The 21,440-nt window shown below is 36.0% G+C and overlaps 1 protein-coding gene and 1 long non-coding RNA gene across 2 annotated transcripts in view; both read right to left on the reverse strand.

Annotated features, from left to right (window-relative positions):
• The window catches only part of LOC133531900 (pro-neuropeptide Y-like), a 42,258-nt gene extending 21,432 nt beyond the window's left edge, over positions 1-20,826 (reverse strand). Inside the window, exon 1 of the mRNA XM_061870313.1 lies at positions 20,621-20,826. The gene's annotated coding sequence lies outside the window, so the exon portion shown is untranslated. The remainder of the gene's footprint in view (positions 1-20,620) is intronic.
• The window catches only part of LOC133531901 (uncharacterized), a 73,567-nt gene that overhangs the window by 40,534 nt on the left and 11,593 nt on the right, over positions 1-21,440 (reverse strand). The window lies entirely within an intron of this gene.

A 21,440-nucleotide genomic window follows, 5' to 3' on the forward strand; every position in this document is an offset into this window, starting at 1 on the left:
GCGCCTACCTTTAATATATCGAATACTGCTTACAGAATACTAGTAATATTACTAAATAATCTAAGACATCTTTAAATATAATAATTTGATTTGTTTTCTAAGTAACATGTTTTTGCTAAAAATAATACTTTCACATCTGATGGTGGTTTCTTGTTCAACTTTCAAATATAATTTGTCAAGACAAGAGGATGTAACCCTCAGTTTGACTAAGAATTAGACCAAGAAAGTTAATTAACAATTAACCAAACTTAACAACACCGTTAAATCCTAGCCATATTAATTGGTTTTAATTACGAGTACGTTTACGATTTAACATGTAAGTAAAATTAATGATGCATTCAATTAAGGAATTAACTCTTGTTATATAACCTCTTATCTTTTTGTAGGACATAGCCCAGTAAAGATACGGTCGCGCAAAACATTAAATTATAATAGCCAGATTTTTTAAATTACTATTCTAATAAGATATACAGCCAATACCTATATACTGAAATGCTACAAACATACTGACACCCACCATAACAATAAACCCGTTTATTTCACACAATAATAATTAATGTGCAAGCGTAACGACCTTTTTGCCTAAAACAGTACATAAAAAGCGAATTCAAAGCACATGTATGCATGCAATTTTTGTATTTGTATTATGTATGGAAAGCGAATAAATCTACAAATACGGTGCGAGTGATACATGTCTTAATTTGCTAGAAACAAATCTTATTAAACGACCTAGAAAATATATTTTCATAAAAATGCTACAGCAAAAACATTTGTACTTGTATGCTTTGTAGGTAGATAGATGGCATACAACGATATCATGTAGCATTCTAGTTTCGTATATAATATAATATAATCATGATATATACATATATCCATCAAACTAAAAACATGAGCTATTATTTCCAACAACCACCCTTCAACAACAAGAAGCCTTCTTGAGTTTACCGTGAGATTTAGGCAATTTCGGTAAGAATGTCCTATAATATTTATATCTACATTTATTTAATTATTTCCAATTCGTCATAGTCCGTAAAATAACTGGAGTAACAAGTATAATGGTAAATCAGATTCCTAAAAGTAGGACGTATATTTACGTAGCCAAGGCGTTTAACTTGTATGTATTATTTATATAACTGTAATTTAATATTTATCGCAAGTAAATGGTGGCCAATAAAAATTTGTATTTTAAAATTATGTAATGGGTCTATTGCTTGAATAAAGAAAACATTAATTCATTCTTCTTCTTCTTATGGTGCCATATCCTATCGGATATCGGCGATCATCATGCGAAAGTTTTCTCTAATCTTTGCCGTTCTAGAAAGAGTGGCGGCGTTCTTGGTACCAGTCCAATCCCTAATATTTTTACTCCATGTTGTTCTAGGTCTTTCTTTACCTTCTATTTTACCTTCTATAATTTTTCTCAATATGCCATATTTTCATTCATTCAAAAACCCAAATTTACAAGAAATTACAGTAGTTGCTGGACGTTTTCCAAAAACAATATTAATAATCTAATTCTCAAAATCCTGATCTTTCTGGGTTCATCCAACGTAAAATCACTAGCATATTCAACCCTGATGCAAAAATAAGGCCCCATTTTATTTTATTTCCGCTAACGTCACACACATACAAGTAAAAAAAAAACACAAAAACGTGACGTAATGGAACGGATATTTTTTTAATGGTAGGATAGAGAATGCTGACGATTCTGAGTATGAGCCCAAGAAAGTCCAAGTTTGTAAGAATCAGGTTTTCCCCTACCTAAAGGTTGTCTGGAAGAGATCGCTCTGTAGCGATAAGGCCGCCTGTTGTTTACCTCTATCTTCATGTTTTTTATGTGTTTCCATGTACATTATTTTCAGAGGTTGTGCAATAAAGAGGATTTGTATTGTATTGTATTGTTTTCAGTATTTTTTTGGACACGCTCTGCTACAACAATATATCATTGTTTCCAACGGCAAAGGATTAGCCAACTAAAATTTTAACAAAAGATTCTAAAAGTAACAATCCAATATATTTAAGACAATTAAGTTAAGCATTCTTCAGAGGAAAGGGTTACTGAGGGGAATTCATTCAATTTCTTAAAAGCTCGAACATCGTTCGAAGTATAACTTCATGTCTTTTATATTTTATTTTGGGATTTGTAAAGGACATTAGGACATTACTCTTGAGAATTTCTTAAGGACAAAAAATAGTTGATCAAAAATACAATTTTGCGTTTTAAGAGAGAAGTGATCGCCCATACAAATGAGAAAACGTTTTTCCACTTCTTAATATTTTCCATTATTCATTATTCTTTAGTATGTTATTGACACAATGAAAAACAGGTTTATAGGTATTCCGTGTTTTTTTTTTCAAAATTATAATAATAATACATTTTTTTTTTTTTAATAGCGAAACCTAAAAATCTAGAATATATTATACTAAAGCGATCGACATCAAAATCAAAGTGATTTGTTAAGATTTAGTTAGTGGCTCCCGAAATGGAATTTCATAGAAAAATTGCCGTTATTTTGTTAGATTCGAAAAGCTATTCTTCCCTATTAAGGTTATAAGTTGTAGGAAAATGACAACTGTCGCCGTATCCAAGCTATATGAAAAATACTGTAAGGCGTAAACGGTAAAATATTATTATTGGAAATTGTCGGAGACCTCAAATCTTTAGTTTGATTTAGAATAACAGCAAAGGATTTATACACGGTGTTTTTTTTACTTTTTTTAACTCCATTAATTTCGGGGTATGGCTAAGTACATTTGAAGAAACTGAATGGCATAATGTAATTAAATAAGATAAGATAAGATGTTTATTTGTAAAGTCATGTACATAACATGTTATTAAAGTTATACAGTAAGCTTCCATGACACCCTGTCAGGCCACACAAATTGTCTTATATCTAGCTTAATACTAAAGTACCTGGGCGACCGAGCTTTGCTCGGTTATAACTATTTATTGATATGGTGGTGTATAGGTGATAATCTTAACTACATTTTTTTACTAAATTAAACTTGTCTAAAACAATAAAAATTAAAAAATTATATATAAACTTGAACATATAAAAAAAAAAAGTAAATCACCGGGAGAGATTCGAACCCGTAACACTCGTTTCTAGCCGTCTGTGTCTTAACCCGCTGGACCAGACGGACAGTGGCCGGTAACACGAAATTAGCGACCATATTCTGCGTCGAAAGAAAAACGCATGAAAACTCGAAAACACGCGTTTTCCCAAACATAAGACTAATCTACATCGATTGTTTACCCCCAAAAACCCCCATATACCAAATTTCAGCAAAATCGTTAGAGCCGTTTCCGAGATCCCGGAAATATATATACAAGAATTGCTCGTTTAAACGTATAAGATAAGATAAGATAAGATGTTTATTTGTAAAGTCATGTACTTACATAAGATGTTATTAAAGTTATACAGTAAGCTTCCATGACACCCTGTGGGCACACAAATTGTCTTATATAATTAATGTAGCTATAATTAAAAATAAGTCAAACCAAATTTTCGTATATGGTATGAGGTATAAATAATTGCATATGGCCCGCCTGATGGTAAGCAGTCTCCGTAGCTTATGGACGCCTGCAACTCCAGAGGAGTTACAAGCGCGTTGCCGACCCTAACACACCGCACCCTCGTTGAGCTCTGGCAACCTTACTCACTGGCAGGAACACAACGCTATAAGTAGGGTAGGGTTTATTTTAATACGCAGTAATTCTATATAAATATACCTCCGCAGACGTTAATTTTATCTAATCTTGGTTTTGTCCTTCATAAATGCCACTTGTCCTTTTTAAAGGTTATTATTATAGGTACGTGTTATGGTTTCTGCATATCGTAACGAACATATGAATAATATTTCCTTAGAACACATTTCGAGAATCGTATTATCTCTCCCGGACCCATGCAAAGGCTTATTAAATTAAACTAGCTGAAGCTAAAACTCCTCATGTTTATTTTAAAACGGTAAATTCCTAGAGATTAGAAAACTTAGCTGCATTTCTACCGATTTAAACAGAGGAGGGAAAGAGTAAGGTATTTAGAGTTAGGTATTTTAAATTTCATTTAAAATGTATATAAGCAAACTAATTGACATTTAATAGTAAATATATTTTTCACCGCACCAACTGGTAAAGGCCCTCTTGATTGTTCAAAAACGAATGAGAAAGTTGCACTTTAGCCACATGTGGGAAAAACTAATCAGATGAAAATTTTGAGTTGTTTCCTTATGTTAGCTGATGGAATTGACTTTTAAATTATGATTTTGAATGATACATTTCTTATTACGTTCATTTGGATTGATTTTTTTTGGTATTCCATAGTTAGTATTTACCTCGCGTTGGTGTGGTGAAATTTTTTATGTTTCACTCGGAGGCAAAGTTTGTTTAACCCTCGTGCCTTAAAACCCTCGCAACGCTCAAGATTCCACTTCTTGAACCACTCGGTAAACTCGTGGTTCAATTTTGGAATTTTTCGCTTGCTCGGGTATCAATATTAGCACGAGCGGTTAAACAACAACTTTGCCCCCTTGTAAAACAAATAACTATTGTACCTTTTATATTATGTGTATTTGGAGAACTTTGAAATTGGGGAACGTGTGAAAATATTTACTAAACTAAATAAATAATAAATATTATAGGACATTCTTACTCAGATAGAAAACACACATGACTCAGAAACAATCACACAAATAAATGCCCTTACCGGGATTCGAACCCAGGACCATCGGCTTCATATGAAGGGTCAGAACTCTAGGCCAGACCGGTCGTCAAACTAGAAGCATTATCTGTTGTAGAAGCAATACGCGAATTGCTTGGTTTAGCAGATATTCAAAATTACCGCGTTTTCGAAGTTAGGTACCTCAATGCATCTTAATATGGCTGAGTTTATTCGAAATTATATTTTCGTGAGACATAACCTAAAGTATTTAGATACCACGACACTCACTTGCATTTTTCGTCGCTATTGGCGACATTTCGAACCCATCGGAGGTCCTTCTTCAGGCTTGAGTGCTCGCGTCGGCCGCACATACACAGCATTAGACATACGGGGACTGGACCTTTGGGGGCATTAGACATACGGGAACTGGACGTTCAGGGCAATGGACATTCGGGGACTGGACGTTCGGGGCAATGGACATACGGAGACTGGACGTACGGGAATTGGACATTCGAGGCCAGAATGGTCACAGTGACAGTAGTATGAGATTTCTTATGGCTGTCATACTAACGTTAACTACATTTCTAAGTGTCGCCCCATGAGTAAGACTGACTGCTATCAAAGGTGACATTCGAAATATGGATTTTTACGGTCGAGAAGATTGATTCTTTAACAGCTCACGGTTCACTTTACGTTGGACTTCTCTTAGCATAAGTATGTACAGCCAAATTTACTTAAACCGCAAATTGCTAAAGAATCACTTTCCTCGCACTTTCCTTGAACTCGCACTTTGTACCAAATTCGGAACTCTTCAAACCATCAATGTTTTCCTTTCCTTCCGTATTAACATTTTACTTTTCCTACCATCAGATTTTCTACATTAACTTTAACGCAACAGATTCGACATTAAAATCCCGCTGCACTAAAGTATGACGCTCTACACACTCTACTTTGATTGTAAAATGAATTTTATGATTATTATGATAAGATAGAAAATCTAATGTTAAAAATCATCTGTCAACCACAGCCAAGGTGTATAATATGGAAGGTGGAGGTAAGGAATGAAATCTCCATGTACCAAAACGTGTCATCAAAAAACCTTAAATAGGTGGCGCTACAATACCTAGAATACTTGAAAAAAAAAAACAAATCATAGACAGCGCACTTCACTCCGTCAATAACGCCTAGGTTCTTAGCTACTCTAGCGCTACTCTGGAGGGATTTGGAACTATTATTTATAGCTGACAGCTGACCACTTTTGCAACAGTTCCATAAGAGATTTCACTCCTTTTAATTCCACTCTCCATAGCGTATAAGTTAGTGGATTAGTAGAAAGGGACGTTCGATGTTCCCATCGTTTACATAAAATGCAAAAATATTACAATTCGTGTAAAGCTTCTATTTTTGCCCGCCCAATGGGACACCGCAGTCCATGGATCCTGTAACATGCGAGTTGCCCCTTTAAAAAATTGAACCCAGGCCAGATTTAAATTGACCAAGACTTTAGTAGAAGAAAAAGTAAACAGAAGGTATAGGATAAAAAATACATGGCAATTGTTACCCCGACCGTTACTGACGGAAGAAATGGCCATCGTGCGGGTTTTTCTTTTACAAGCTTTTATTTAGTTTCACCTGACCCATTGCCTGTCTGTAATCAAATCTTGCAAGTTAAATTTTAATCCACTTCCCGGTTTCCGATTGAGCTGACATTTTGCATGCATGTATAAATCGGATGACAATGCAATATTATTATGATATAGAGCTGATCTGATGATGGAGCTGGAAAGTGGCCATGCGAACTCCGTAATTAAACGACGCATCCTAATTGTATTTGGTGTTTTTAGAATTCTCTCGATGAGTAATTATTAGTTGCCTGTGATAAGAAAAGTACAGTCAGCGATAAAAGCTGCAAAAACTTATTCTTATTACATTTTATCTTAATTACTCTACAAATTTGCACATCAGGTAGGGACCTGATATCAGATATCGAGGGCGATATCTCTACTTATTTTATACTAAAATTTTACTTCATGATATTGGTTGGTATGATGGTGGTATGGTTGGTACGATGGTGGTGGTATGGTATGCGTATGGTTCTATGGTATAGTATGATATGGTATGGTTCAGGGTAAGGATAAATAACTGAAAATAAATGAAAAGTAGACATGGTTTCGTGACTTTTCTTATCGAGCATACTTTACCGTTTTAAGGTTTTGGTTGCGGCCAGTGCTTGCAAATTTATTCTAGTTTCCGTATGAATTGTTAATGGCATTTGCCTGTGATTAAAGCATGCAAGAAATCAATATAAAAAGTACTTTTTTTTTATACGACGTCGGTGGCAAACACGCAATACGGCCCGCTTGATAGTATAGACGCCTGTTACTACCCTAACACTCAGCACCCTAGTTGACATCTGGCAACCTTACTCACCAGCATACAGCACCAGCAACATAACTCTACGAGTACGGTCTAGTGTTACTTCCCCAGTTGGGTTCTGCTCTAGATCTGGAATAACATCCACTTTGCTGTGCCCTACCACACAAAGCGAGGTGACATTCACAATGCCCATACCTCTCTTTTAGCCGGTGTTTAAGGATATAAAAAAATTAAAAATATTTATTTCAGACTCATTGAATCCATATCTTGTTAGTCTCACTTAAACTCGGAATCCTATAAACTAAATGTTAGTAAATTTATAACAAAACTAAAACTATAAGTTAAATAACACTATCTATTTCCCACTTATTCTGCACTCCATGTTACAATGTTGACCCAATGCCTTAATATAGGGCAGTCAAGGCGTCCGGCTAACATCCTCAGGATGCTGTTATTGCTGCGTCTCTCTCGTCTCAGCAAAGAGGCTACCCTCTTGGATATGATGGCATGGAAGCCATCCGTGTGCGCCTCGGCAAACATGCCTGACGCACTGCAATGACGAGGCAGCTTTAATAACATCCTGAAGATATTATTATACTGTATACGGAGCGCGTTATAAACATACATATACCCGGGTCCTATTTTGCTTTAGCCCTGTCTTAAATACGTGACGATGAGACCTCTAACATGAGAAAATCTCTACAGAAATCTAATCCTCTACCCTATCTTACCCTGTATACCTAAGGAGTTGGTTGAAAATGAAAAGCAATTTGTGTAATACCAACAACAGATGTATGGGCTCTGAAAGTTAGATTACCCGTATACGCGTTAGGATCAAGTTTTGCTTGTCCACTTATGAGTCGTATTGTCACCATTATGAGTCCGCAGCAAACTCGATTGAAGATAAAAGATACTTTATTTTCCAAGTAGGCATATTACAATGCGCTTATGAACGTCAAATAAAGCTACGCCGGCTCTAACCCTACACCTCTGACCCGAGAAGATGTAAACCTCCCAAATTGTAGGGTATCCCAATATCGGACCGGCAAGAAACTCGGCGGGACACATCTTTTCAAAACATTACATCTTATAACTAACATATTATTACTATACAAATTAATACGAAAAAAAAACATAAAATAACATCTTCATACAAACGTACTTACGCTCTCATTTTAAAATGACGAGCTATATTGTTCGGAAATGTTGTATTTACAATAGAATAAGGTGCCTGTAATTAGTTTATGTAGCTTCAGCTTTAGGTTTGTTTTTCGGTGAAGGAAAACATCGTGAGGAAACCGGATTAATCCCAACAAGGGCCACAGAGGGACATACATTATATGTAGGGCCATCTCTAAAATTTGGAAACCAGGCAAGACGCGTGAAAACCCCGGATTTTGGAGTCCGGAACCCGGACATGTCAACAGGTTTTTTTAAACGGGTTGTACGTGTGTCGCGGGCGGCCAAAGACTTTAAATTTTTAAACCCGGACTACAAATGAAGTCCTTCCCGGACGCTCCCCGGATGCCCTCTAAACTAGGACAAATCCGGGAAACCCGGACGGATGGCAACCCTAATTATATGTAATATTAGACGACCGGTCTGGCCTAGTGGGTAGTGACCCTGCCTACGAAGCTGATGGTCCCGGGTTCAAATACTGGTAAGGGCATGTATTCGTGTGATGAGCATGGATATTTGTTCCTGAGTCATGGGTGTTTTCTATGTATTTAAGTATTTATAAATATTTATATATTATATATATCGTTGTCTTAGTACCCTCAACACAAGCCTTATTGAGCTTACTGTGGGACTTAGTCAATTTGTGTAATAATGTCCTATAATATTAATATTAATTTATTATTTATTTATTAGAGTCAGTAAAAGTGTAACAGTTTAGGCAGCTAAAATACTGCCAACACATAACCTTTTCTTTTCTGCTTTCTATTTTCTCCAATTGTAACCAAATAATAAAGGTAACTACTTCAATCACTCCAAAATGACGGACATGACAAAGTACCCTTTAGAAAGGCTCTTTAATCTTAAGATGACATGGAGCCTTGTATAGCCACAATGAATCGAATTAACTTAAAATGTGATTTACAATATAAGACATACAATGAAGCTCTTTTATCAATACGAAGGAAAATAGAAAATTGGATCATTTCAATTTTATTAGAATTCTAGTGTACATGTAATATCATGAATTGCCTAATCTTATACCTTTAAACGAGCAATTCTTGTATATATATATATCTCTGTGAAATTTTGGTATATGGGGTTTTTTGGGGGTATACAATCGATCTAGATTAGTCTTATGTTTGGGAAAACGCGTGTTTTCGAGTTTTCATGCGTTTTTCTTTCGACGCAGAATATGGTCGCTAATTTCGTGTTACCGGCCACTGTCCGACTGGTCCAGCGGGTTAAGACGCGGACGGCTAGGAACGAGTGTTACGGTTTCGAATCTCGCCCGGTGATTAACTTTTGTTTTTTTTTTATATGTTCAAGTTTATATATAATTTTTTAATTTTTATTGTTTTAGACAAGTTTAATTTAGTAAAAAAATGTAGTTAAGATTATCACCTAATACACCACCATATTACAATAAATAGTTATAACCGAGAAAATTTCGGTGGTACTGCCTATATATACACATTCCTGGACCCATACAGGATCTGTTTCACACTGTCCAAAGTATTGGAAAGCTAAGTAACAAATAAATTAACTGCCAGATAAAACTTCTTGCAAAACTTAGCACGTTATCTACCAGTTATAGCTCATTGTGAAACGCCAACGATAACTTTATTCGTCAGATTAGTGAAAAGTAGCTTATTCAGTAGGGCTAATATGGTCGGCTCTTTATTACTTGTCACTATGCCTGTCTCATTCTAACAAGTATGTAAGTGCGAAAGTGACGCATGGCATGGCAGGTGATAAAAATGCGACCATGATACCGCTGCAGGACTTTACTTGGACATTAGGCCCTTAGATTATAATTTTTTCTTCTCTTATTATTTATCTGAAAGCGCGCTTCGTATGTTTTTAAACAAATAGGGTTGTTTCCAATTTTTTCAAACGCTCGTATTACGTTCTATATTAACTAAAAGTTGACCTAAAATTCAACTTTTATACTAAAAACGGCTTTAAATATGTTAAATTAACAAAATATATTTTGACAGATGCTTTCGCGCCCAAAACGCTCTTTGAAAATTGTGTGACTCACAGTTTACGATTTGACACATAACTATATTACATACGCACATAGAAGATACGAACTGTCAACTGACATTAGTATTTTGTTGTTTATCGCCTAACTGTCAACAGTGTCAATCCGAGAGTTGTGACGTCATCAGAATCTTCAACGACTTTTCGAGTTTGGTCACGTGACGTGTGCCGAAAGATATTTTTAATTCAATATTTACAAAAATATGGTCATTACAGGTCCCCTAAAAGTAGTTTAACATGTTCTTATAATCCAAAAGAATTTATTGGGATACAATTCTGCCCTAAGATTTGTAGATGGAAACAACCCTATTATGCAAGTAATTTATTTGTTTATGCAATGAAGAAAATTTATATTGTATTACACGATGTTTTTTTGAACTCCGTTACTTTCTCAAAGACACCGGTATTCTAATTAACTCCGAGACAATCAAAAATTAATTTTTACAGTACATATGGGGCTACTTTATAGCACTAGTGCGAGAAGTAGCATATTACGTTACTGTGTCGAACATTTAAAGGGCCATATGTACTGTAAAACGTTGTACGATACATGTGCGAATAGGTAATTCGCAACTCGTGTCGATTTAAAACACTCCCTTCGGTCGTGTTTTAATTTATCGCCACTCGTTTCGAATTTCCTATTTTTCGCACTTGTATCGTAATGTACTATTATCTAATAGGTAAAGTAAGGTGTACACTTGTCATAGGGCTTGTTTACATATTGATTAGTGTTAAGTATGAGTTTATGCATTTGCTACTAAACGCAAGTATACTATCTCGTCTCGGACGATGCACGTTCGAAATTATATTGATATGTCAAAGTTTTCAACTGTCCATGTTACAACAACACTATAAACATTATTTATTCCTATCAATTTAACATTGAAATTCTGGCAACCTTATTCACCGGTAGAACACAACACTATTATGAGTAGGGTCTAGTGTTATTTGGCTGCGGTTTTCTGTAAGGTGGAGGTACTTGCCCATACCTCTCTTTTGGACGTAGTTAAAGAACGGTCCCGGGTGCGGGTTGGCACAAGTTGATGTGAATTATGACAACCCTAAATAGCCGAAAAGGGATAGTACCACACTTAAGAAAGGCACAGCATGATTCGTCCCTGAATCGCTGTCAAACTTCGGTTTTGTAGGAAGTTTATTTTCTGTACGATAGTACTATTAGTCTATTACATATTCTGTGGTACGGCTAAATAACAGTTATCCTCTAGTTTGCGAGGTCTACTTGATTTCGTAAAAACTAGTGCCTGCTCCAATTACCGGGATAAGATTTTCAACAGGGACCTTAGACCCTATAAAGTTCCCAGAACTGCCGGAACGGTTTTATCATAATAGTTAATAACACGAATGATTTGTGGGCCAAGATAACCACGGAGTGGGTGCCCCACGAGTAAAAGGAATAAAAAGCGAGTTTCCTGTTCCCATGAAGTGGGCGGCAAGTTTTGTAATTTATCAAGGATTAAACTAACTATCGGTTTACACTGATTGACACCGCATTACTGCCCTTATCACCACTTAGTTATATTGTATAAAACCATATTTATATAAAACGCAGCGGATAAGTATTGCCATCCAGCGAGGGAATGTGTTGAGTACTGCACATTCTCACGGGCGGTGGCGCATGGCGCGCGGGCGGCGAGCAGTACCCCTAGTGTAAATAAATTCGATTTCCAAACGTGACGTACGCGTTTGCGTTTAGTCTCATTTTGTATTGGATTTCAAAAGAGCGCGCCAAGCGGGACGTTTTGGAACCTCAAAATCCTATACAAAATGAGACTTAACGCAAACGCGTTCGTCACGTTATGATGTCGATCAAAGTTACACTAGGGGTACAGTACCCCTAGTGTAAATAAATTCGATTTTGAAACGTGACGTACGCGTTTGCGTTTAGTCTCATTTTGTATGGGTTTTTGAACAGCGCGCCAAGCGGGACGTTTTGGAAAGTCAAAAATCTCATACAAAATGACACTTAACGCAAACGCGTACGTCACGTTTCGCTGTCGAAATTAGTTACACTAGGGGTACAGAACGCGGCTCGGCTTTACCTACTCCACCGGCAACGGTCGAATACCAAATAATGGCCCGATTCGAAGAATGATATACGATAACGATAACTTCTGGTATAGATAAGTTCTCATTTAGATATCGTTTGTATGTCGTATAATTGACAGAAGCAGCTCGATCCGGGCAACCAATGTCACTTTGACGTTAGAAATATCGTAGATAGATCTTATTGGGATCACAGCGGAATCGAAATAAACGTCAATTTTGACATGTCGTTTAGTTATCGATCTAAAGGTCTTTCCAAGGTCTTAAACGTATCTTAATCATACTTCGAATCGGGCCGTTAGTTTTACATATATATGTAACTTAAATTTAATTTAGTTCTTAAATTAAAGACATGCATTAAATAAGAAAAAAAATACAATTTAGATTACTATAGAAATCATGCAATTACATACAGTAGTTACTTTTCTTTATAGAAATGTGATAAAAAAAATACATATGTCATATCAAATCATACAAATACGTAGCTCTTTCACTTAAATTTATATAATTATCTACGTAACCCTTTACCGCATGCGCAGCCCTATATGGCAGTTATAATATTTATAATTTTCAACTCAATTGATAGATATTAAAGTTCATTTTTAAACAGAAGTATTATTTTAAAATTAATTAGAATTTATTTTCGTTACATTTTATTTTCACCATCCCCTAAGTTTACCTAGTCATAATATTATATTTTAAGCCCATATATCATTAGTATTTTTGTAACAAGTATTTTCGGGATTCAAACCAAGGGCCATCTTTTTCTCAGTAACGATTAATGTCGACTAAGTAAAAATGGCGGCTGAAACAATTTTCCTATTCTTTTTAGCAATAAACACCACCGTAAGAAGGGAAAGCTCTGCATTAAGATTAATGATTTTTTGGGCCACTAATGCCATATTTTGTTAAGATAGAATTTACTTAAAATTAGATTTCTTTATTGTACAAAAGATCAATGAAACATGAATGAAGTAAATATTAGAATACAAACATTGGCGTATTTTATACGTAGCTAGTTTACACATTTTAGATGTAACTTTTTTAGTATTTTGATTTTTATGTTCAAAATGCATAGATTATCATTTATATAAGTAAATAATTTAGTTATTCTGTCAGGCTATTATTAAGTATCATGTACATTACAAGCATAAGGGAGTAGCTTCGTAGCCCTTTGTACGTCTTTTAACTAAGAAGAGAAGATTTTTTTGCAATAACTCAAAAATGGCTGGACTGATCATGTTCGCTAGTTTCAGCGAAAGTATTTACTTAAGCTTTTTTACTATTCTTTTTCATATTTTTTGGCCCTATGGTTCAGAAGTTTTTGGAGTCCCTCATTCGTTTCGAAAAACCTATGCAAGGATAGTACCACACACTATTGGGTTAAAGAAAAAAACTAAGTATCTATAAAAAAAATTGTATGGGAGGTAAATTAAGATTTATTAAGATTTTCTAGCACTAACGATTACGGAGCAAAGCCGCGAACGGACGGACAGACCTCACTATAACTATAAGGGTTTCTATGTGATTTATTAATTATTAAAACCTATAGGTAAAATTATTGGCCCAGATCGCCGTCAACGGGAAAAGTGCCTAGAAATAAATTTAGTAAAGTAAAATTATAATGATGGGATATTAATAAATAAATTTAAATAAATATTGAACAATATGGTAAATATTATTTTAAAGAATGCGTACATGTCAATAAATTGTTACCTACAATAAAATTTACTCAAATTAATTGCTATAGGCGTTGAAACTCTGGGTCCATGGGGTCCCAGCACGCACAAGTGTTTTGCAAAAGTTGCGAGGCGTCTGGTTGACGAAACTGGTGACCGAAGAGCTGGCGCCCTGGCGGCTTCCTCGCACAACGTATCAGCATTACGATACAACGAGGAAATGCCGCCAGCATCCTTGGTATAATGCCTCAAGGGCCTATTTTAGATTTAAGCTAGTCATAGTAATCCTCTGTATATATCCATTATGTTAACGGCACCGATCATGGGACATTTAAGAAAAAATTTGGAGTATTTATGATATTTCACCGACATCTGTAAAATTCCTACCGCTTATGCTTTAAAAATTGAATGTCCAATTCGTCCTTTATGTTTTCTATGTATTTAATGAAAGCTACTGCAATTAGTTTCAATATTATTAACCAATTAAATCTATGGATTTTTGCTCCAGTCATGGGATGTATGGCGCCATTAATTTTCAAACTAGCAAATATCAATGAAAAATTAAACTTTGGCTCTTGTTTATGGTAAAAAGTTGACAGCGATTAAAAACTCATGGTAAATACTTGTTTTACAGGATTTGTTTAAACCATCCCATTACTGGTGGCTGTTCCATTATAGGGGTCTTTACTATATGTATGTCGCAGGGAAAAGATGAAAACAGAGATTTTCACTGACTCTGTTTAGTTAAAAGACAAAATCGGCCAATAGACGCGACACGCTTTTTCATATCACGAAACGAACTCAAAAAGTCGACTAGTTTTATCATTTCGCTAAACAAGTTTAGTGAAACGATAAAGTCTCAACTGGAAGATTTTTATCATACGGTGTTGTTGCTACCGACGTAGTATAAAAAAAGTTTCGTCAACTTACTGTCGTGGTTAGGGATTTTGTCAAATTCCTAAACAAATCTAGTGATATGTCTATTGGCCGATTTTGTCTTTTCACTAAACAGAGTCAGTAACTCGGTCAAATTACTGAATTTTCTAGAGAAATAATGATATGGATTCGCCATTTTAACATCCTGCGCAATTTGATCATATCCCTTAGAGATTTGTTCAAATCTCTGTTTTCATCATTTCCCTGCGATATGTATATTGTTATTGTAAATAAAATGTATATAATCAATTTGAAGGGGTTAAATGCCAAAAGAAACATCAACATTCCGAACAGCAATCTCGTAAAGTTATAACCGAATGATCTAATCTCATTTCACCCGTTACTATAACTTCTAAGTGGAATTAGAAAACTCTTCATCTTAAATCTGCCGTGAATTTGCAAAACTTACTTAGTTACACTTTGCGGGAATAATTAACTTGAAGATTTTGAATGTACAGTTTGTATATGTATCGTGTACCTGTGTATACAAGGTGAAATTTTAACCACCGTTCATACTCTACGTAGTGACTATTGATAGATAGATAGATAAAATCTTTATTCAACCACAACTTACATGCTTTGTGACACAAACAACAAAAAAAAGTAACACACAATTTGACACTAATAGCAATAACAATGAAGTACGTGTCTTATTTTTAGATAGTTGAGGTATTATTAGAGAGTATGAAAGTATAAAATTGCGTGCTGCGTGTAAAATTGTTACCCGAGCCAAAGGCGAGGGTGGCAAACACGCGGGATGGAATGTCCTACGTTTCCTCCCGTGGTGCGCATGCTATTTTTCTGTGTTGTGGTAAAGAATAGGCGCTGACTCAGCATAAATGCTGCGGAGACCACAGCGCTGATCTTCCGTCATAACCTTAAAACCTACACTAATAAACGACCAGTGCAGCGCTAGTCAATATACTTATATGTATAAATATACATATATGGATATTACATATATTTGTACTGTAAGTATGTAGGTACTGTAAATATTTGCAAGAAAGTATGACACGTAGTTATTATACTTATTAATTTATAAGATGTGAGCGCAAGATAAGTAACGGCAACGGCAGGTAATGGTGTGGTTAGGTGGTATAATGTAACTATCATACTGAACAACTTCTATTATGGGGCCAATGCAGAAATCGCGAAAAAAATTGGCTGTCCCATAGAAATCCATGACGACCGGTTTGGCCTAGTGGGTAGTGACCCTGCCTACGAAACTGATGGTCCCGGGTTCAAATCCTGGTAAGGGCATTTATTCGTGTCATGAGCATGGATATTTGTTCCTGAGTCACGGGTGTTTTCTATGTACGGGTGTTTAATATGTAAGTATTCATAAATATTTATAGGTATATATCGTTGTCTAAGTACCCTCAACACAGGCCTTATTGAGCTTACTGTGGGACTTAGTCAATTTGTGTAATAATGTCCTATATAAAAAAAAATCTCAGCGGCATCACATCAGCCGGAACGTATGAAACAGAATTTTTTTTTTCGTGATTTCGGTATTGGTCCATAATGAAAGTTGTTCAGTGTGACCTAATATAAAGTCACTACGTAAGGTATAAACGGTGTCTAAAATTTCACTCTGTATATCCATTATGTGTATTGTAAATAAAATTTTATTAGGATAATAATGTACAGTATAATGTGGAAACAAATACAGTGTGTAATTTCAATACAGGCGAATATTTAAGCGGTGGTTAGCACAGCACCTAAGAAATATTTTGAGATAAATTTTGCTCGGAAATACAATTATAATATTAACCATATAAATATTTTGGCCCGCAATGTAAAGCAGCACAATTTACAAGATACGAGCTTTTTAAAGTAACTGACAACGCTTGTTGGCTATACTATACTATAAAAATCGGCAAAGAGCATGTCAGGCCATGCTCAGTGTAGGGTTCCGTAGTTACTATTCTGCCCGAACAGTCTAAATGGGGGCTATTAGTAAGTATCTTGTACATTACAAGCATAAGGGAGTACCTTCGCAGCGCTTTGTACGTCTTTTTACTAAGAAGATTATACGCAACTAGTTGAGTTAGACTGCACGATTGGCTCGAATTCGTTAGTGACACCGCTGAACTAGCACCATTCTTAGTACCCGTAAAGCTTGGCCTAGATGTATTTATTTATTTAATCTTTATTGCACGATACATGAAGGTACAAATGGCGGACTTAATGCCTTAAGGCATTCTCTACCAGTCAACCAATATGTATATCAGTATATGTATGTCAGTGGGCGAAACTATAAGGGTTCCTAGTTGACTAACAATTTCATATCTCGTAATATCATGTCATGTTATATCTCATAATGTTTGGAGTACAATACTGCTCGGTACATTTTCAAAAAATAAATACGGGTTCTTAATAAAGTGTAACTTAAAAAAACTTCTTGTTTAATGATTACACGGATAAATTCTATATCTGACCTATATATTCACCTCGTAAATTTTTGCAGGTAAATAAACATCCTGTATAAGTCCTTGAATAAACCACTATTGTAGAATTAAAAAAGATCTTTCCATGACCATAGTTGCATTTTCAAAATGTGAAATCTTTTTTTACGTAGGTACAGTCAGCTGCAGAGAAAAGTGGAATTTAGAAGTTTGTATGTAAAAGTAGTAATATTATTATTGACTGTACACAAATTCAAATAACACTTGCACTGCGTGTGCTATCAAAATCGTTGCTGAGTTATCTTGGTGAAATAAAAACCGGAAAGAAAAATAATCCCGGGGGCTATTTCTGATTTAGCGATTTTTAAGGTCTTATCAAAACAATACGAGTAACAAAATTATAACAAATAGTTAAATTAAATAAATAATAGAACAGTCTTACACAAATTGCCTAAGTCCCACGTTAAGTCAAGAAGGCTTGTGTTGCTGGTACTCATCAGACAACGATATATACCTACAGGTTGGCCAAAAAATAAGTCCATTCCCGTTGCCAGGGAGATATTGGGATTATACTGAGCTACTATGGGACCAACCCCGAAATTGCGAAAAAAAATGTTCCCTTCCCTTCCATAGAAAGTGGACCAGCCATAATGTATGAAACAGCTATAATTTTTTTTTGCGATTTCAATAAGGGTAGTAATAGATGATTTTACGTTGTGCACTAGATAAAAAGCAGCTTTATGCCATTTGCCCGTGATTCTACGAGCATAAGCAATACTTTATTGTACAGTATAAATTATAGGACAGAACCGAATTAATTCCGTTTATATCTTGTTGTAATTAATATTTAATAATAGCAAAATGGCCGGGACACTAACACTCAAGGAAGAAAACATGTTGCTAGTTGCTGGGAGGAAAATCCTCCGTAAAATATTGGGCCCCAAACGAAGACCGGATGGAAGTTGGACAGTCCTTAAGAACCGTGAGATTGAAGACCTAGTGGCTGAACCTAACATCATGGGAGAAAGTAAAGCCCACAGACTCCGTTGGTTGGGCCACCTTGAGAGAATGGACGAAGATCGGAACGTAAAAAGAGCGTACTTGGGTCGCCTAGCAGGAGGACGTCCTATCGGACGCCCTAGGTATCGCTGGAGCGACATGGTGGAGGCGGATCTGCGTGAGCTTCGAGTCGACAATTGGCGAGAGGTCGCACAGGACCGAGAAAGTGGCGCTGTCTTGTGTCGGAGGCCTAGTCTCATTTTGGGTCGCTGAGCCAACGGAGTAAGTAAGTAAGTAAAATGGCCGGGGCCATGGGGACCCATCGTGCGTCGCTTCTCTGAGGAGTTGTCAAAGCGCCTTATAGAGGCTTCTTATGACCAAAGGGCGGGCCAATATTTTGCTCAGCGGATCAGTATTGCCATCCAGCGGGGCAATGCGGCCAGCCTTCTGGGCGGGTACCGAGCAACGTGTTTTATTATGTTTTGCATACTTGTTTTTTGTTGTGTCATATTAGTACCATATTATTAATACCAGTTCGTGTTGTACAAATACTCGTCCACCTCATTACATTTATGGGTCAAAAAACTGAGTTTTTTATTTATAAAAAATAAATAAATAAATTATTTATAGGTAAACTTTGTGATTTGGCTAAATAAAGAATCATTTATTCAAATATTTGTTCATTGTTACACAGGGAAGTTATTCAAGGTCCTTACCTTAGTTGTAAAACTTACTTAACTGATTTCTTTAAATTGGTCATAATGATAATTAGTACCTAAGCATTCGCATTTTCGGAAAAACAAGTATTAATATTTTATCATAATTTTAAAAACTCGATTATTCCTGCTTAAATAGAAATAGAAAATAAACTTATACAAGAAATAGAAAAAACGTAAGTAGTGCCTCGAAATGGTCATATCTCAGCGTGATGCTGGCGACTTCCAGCACTGATCTTCTTCATCAATGCTAAGTCTTCTACTTTTTCATAGCATTTATCCCAACTAATTGCCATGGGTCATGGGAGCCTAGGGACCACTTGGCAACCAATCCCGAAAATAGGCATGGGCTCTAGTTTTTATGAAAGCGACTGCCACCTTCCCTTCAACCCAGAGTAGAAACTAGGCCTTATTGGGATTAGTCTGGTTTCGTCATGATGTTTTCCTTCACCGAAAAGCGACTGATATATATATATATATCGTACATAAATTCCGAAAACTCATTGGTACGGTCACGTCTGAAAATATCGATACGGACAAAGTGCCAAAAATATGTATACACTACCCTAATATATGGGCCATAAGGTCGTGTATACGTGACTGTACGAGCCGGGGTTTAAACCCGCGACCTCCGGATTGTAAATCGCACGCTCTTACCGCTAGGCTACCAAAACTTTTTAAACAATAATGCTAAGGGTGGTTAAAAAAACATTGTCAGTTTTGTGTAGTCTTTTCAGATACATTTTATAGGTAAAATATTTATATGAAGGTAGATTTTTATATCATAAGTAGAAATAACCAAAAATTTTCTAACTTTTGTAAGTACTTACAAAATATGTGCATATTGCAGGAAATTTCCAAAAAGTTTGAAAAATTATCGGAGATTTCATGGAAATTTCACAATAAATGAAAATATATGAAAGTGTCATATTATTGAAAACTCGTTCGCGTCTTTCCTGTAGACATCGCAAAATTAAGGGTTAAAGCTATTTTACGCGGCAGCTTTACAGGCGAAATACATTTTACAGTACATATGGGGCTACTTTATAGCACTAGTGCGAGAAGTAGCATATTACGTTACTGTGTCGAACATTTAAAGGGCCATATGTACTGTAAAACGTTGTACGATACATGTGCGAATAGGTAATTCGCAACTCGTGTCGATTTAAAACACTCCCTTCGGTCGTGTTTTAATTTATCGCCACTCGTTTCGAATTTCCTATTTTTCGCACTTGTATCGTAATGTACTATTTTCTGTACTTGAGACTCAAATAAGAAAAACTCGATATCTATGCAGAGTCGTTAACTTTTATTGTATTTTCCACAGAAGTGACTTTTTCTAAAATGGACTCGGCATGGATGCCATTTCCCATACAAAGTTAAAATAAGTAGATTAAAGTTTATTTCCATTAGACACCAATACTTGGCTACGATGGTCTTGTTTGCCACTGTCATGGTATTAAAAAAAATACCCTTAATCTGAAAACGCCTACTAGTTTTCTCGTACAAAATCGGTTGTCAATTCAAGTTACATCAATAGAGGGTGTTCAAAAACTTACCTAATTATTTTATCCGGATTGATGACAGGTAAGCTCGGAGCGGACTGCGAGCGAGCAGTCCGTGCGGTGCTTTTATAGTACAGACCCAACAGGTGGGCGGAGCTACAGGAAATGCGTGGAGTAGCGCGAGAAAATTTGGTTTGAAAGGATGAAAATTAAAATCTTTATTCTTAAATTTTGGCCCTTTGAAATCGTTCCAAATAATGATTGAAAAATTTTGAATATTGTATCATATAGTACTCCGTGGCTATAATCGTTAGATTTGTAGCTGGCCCCCAACGGCTTATCCTTTGTCTATTTATAACTAAAACGGCGCGTGCCACTACCTGCAAAAAAAGGGCCCGGTCACTTTAACCTGTTATTTAATTACAACTCCTATGGTAATTGAAATAAGATTCAAAATGAACAAATGGAAAAATAATTTGCGATTTCTTATGTGGTCCCTATACGGTTACCGAGTGCCGGCGAGTCGAACGCTACCGAACCAGTCTAAAATGTGTCCTCGATATGCGTAACAAAGGCGCGTTATTGGAGCACACCTACACTGTTTTTTTGAGCGTTGGACTAGCCCGCGCTCAGGTGCCAATTAGAATTATACTACCCTTTCTTTGCAGGTAGTGGCACGCGCTGTTTTAGTTAACAATAGAAAAAGGATAAGCCGTTCGGGGCCAGCTACAAATCTAATGACTATACCACCAGTTCGGCATAAACGCTATAGAGAACGTAACTTACTTTCTAAGCATCTCGCTCGTACTCGCATATAAGTGCGAACGAGATGTATAGAAAGTAATTTACGTTATCGATAGCGTATATGTCAGTT

The sequence above is a fragment of the Cydia pomonella genome, chromosome 26, assembly GCF_033807575.1.
Source record: "Cydia pomonella isolate Wapato2018A chromosome 26, ilCydPomo1, whole genome shotgun sequence".
NCBI lineage: Eukaryota > Metazoa > Arthropoda > Insecta > Lepidoptera > Tortricidae > Cydia > Cydia pomonella.